At 39.4% G+C, this 2,078-nt stretch overlaps 1 protein-coding gene across 1 annotated transcript in view; it reads left to right on the top strand.

Annotated features, from left to right (window-relative positions):
* SNAP47 (synaptosome associated protein 47) overlaps window positions 1-1,675 on the top strand; it is a 35,509-nt gene extending 33,834 nt beyond the window's left edge. Inside the window, exon 7 of the mRNA XM_027660606.1 lies at window positions 141-1,675. The gene's annotated coding sequence lies outside the window, so the exon portion shown is untranslated. The remainder of the gene's footprint in view (window positions 1-140) is intronic.
* Window positions 1,676-2,078: the final 403 nt, after the last annotated feature.

Genomic DNA, 2,078 nt, shown 5'->3' with positions numbered 1-2,078 from the left:
CTGGGAGTGGCTCCTTCCCTCCAGAACCCGTGTAAATAGGAAGGGATATGACCGACCCTGACCCAACTTGGATGTTGCTTTTTTGTGTTGCTGCTTCTGAGGGGGTTTTTTTTGGAGGGGTGTTTGTAGCCCTGGAGCCCTGGGAATGGGAATGGGAAGAAGAGGAGGAGCAGGGAGCTGGATTCATTCACACTGTTCCTCCACAGACACTTTGGTTGCCTGGGAGGTGTTTGGGAACACCTTGGTGTCCCTGGAATTCTGTGCTGCTGGTGTGGAGTTCCTGAAGGTTTGGTTTTCCTGAGGGTTTGGTTATCCTGAAGGTTTGGTTTTCCTGAGGGCTTGGAATTCCTGAGGGTTTGGGAAATGTTTCCAAGTGCTTTAGGATGAAAAAGGTGAAAATTTTAACCCTGGGAGTGGCTCCTTCCCTCCAGAACCCGTGTAAATAGGAAGGGACGTGACCGACCCTGACCCAACTTGGATGTTGCTTTTTTATGTTGCTGCTTCTGAGTTTGTTTTTTTTTGGGTGGGGGGGTTGTTATTTTTTAGTGAAAGGAACTGCTTTGGACAATAATTTGAATTATTACAACCAATTATTTCTCTCCCAAGATCCTTTCAAACACTTAATATCTAAATTAAAGCCCAAATACCCAACTGAGGCTTTTTGGGGGGGGAGAGTTAATGCTCAGGTGAGCAAACGATGGGGATAAAAACCTCATGTTCCCTCAGCAAATGCTTTTAATTTTGCTTTTAATTCACCCAGAAATTAATTTATGAGAATCTTGAAGACTTTGGGGGAACATTTGATGGTCCTGGTACATCATTTTTTGGCTTCTTTATTTATTTATTAGCACTAAGTGCTGACGAAACATTTCAGGAGTTCTTCTTATTTCAACTTTTATTTCTCCAATAAAAAAGGGACTAATGGCAAGTGGTGTCTTTTGGAATTTCCAGTTGGGAATATAGGGCAGGAGAGACCTTTCCCTCTCCTAAATTATTGATCTATATATAGGAAAGATTCCAGGTAATCCATAAAAAACTCCCATTTCATCGATTCCCAATTGATTTCCCCCCTTTACCTCTTATTTAATTTAAAATATTTGGTGCAATATTTCCCCTTTTTTAAGCGTTTTTATTTTTTTTTTAAATTAAATTATTCTGGTGTTGCTTGAAATCCAACACTTCCAGTGCAATATTTATAACTTCAAACTCTCTGTTCCTCTTCAGTTTTCCTTTTTTTTTGGCCTAAATTGGAAGGAGAAATCCAGGAAATCCCAGAGAGGGGGTGATTTTCCAGCTTTTCCTCTCCCTTGGTTTGTATCCCTTCAATATTTTTCCAGTCCTGGTTGTTCCTGGCATGCACTTTAATGCTGAAAATCGTGATTATTCTCTATAAATAAGCCATTTACTGTGAAATAAATTCATGTTTGGGGTTCTCCTGTTGTTTCCCACCCCTCAAATCGCTGTTGTTGGACTGTGAAACCAAGACAAGGTTGATACAAGGAATTATTCCCTGGATTTCCAAGTGTATTTAGTGTGGGAATTGCCCCTGGTGCTGCCTGGGATGGAACCTCTGAGCTGAATTTTTCTAAATCAGCGCTACCAAAATTAAATATTCCTTATTTTAGCCTTGAATGTTGCCTTTTTTGTGCCATATTTTGAATTATTGTGGGGTTTTCTTATATTACTTTTAATTAAAAATGAATGAATAATTAATTTTAATTCTTCCATTAATAGGCTGTAATTCCTGCCCGTAAAATATCTTGGAATATTGATTTTGTCTCTTGTGCTCACTTGGCTGAGAAATTGCAGGAAAAATCCTCTTTTGGAGTAAGATTTCATGGAGCGTTTCCTGTAGGATTGGGATTTAATGGAGCATTTCCTGTAGGATTGGGATTTTAGGATGAGTTAATTTTTAATTGAAAAAGAGGGAAAAATCCCCTCTGGGGGAATATTTAGTGTGGGAACTACCCCTGGTGCTGCCTGGGATGGAATCTCTGAGCTGAATTTTCCCACATCAGAATTCCCAAAATTAAATATTCCTTATTTTAGCCTTGAATTTTGCCTTTTTTGTGCCATAT

This window comes from Corapipo altera, unplaced genomic scaffold (assembly GCF_003945725.1).
Source record: "Corapipo altera isolate COAL_440 unplaced genomic scaffold, ASM394572v1 126, whole genome shotgun sequence".
NCBI lineage: Eukaryota > Metazoa > Chordata > Aves > Passeriformes > Pipridae > Corapipo > Corapipo altera.
The sequence above is the reverse complement of the archived record's forward strand: the minus strand, read 5'-3'. Positions and strand labels throughout refer to the sequence as shown.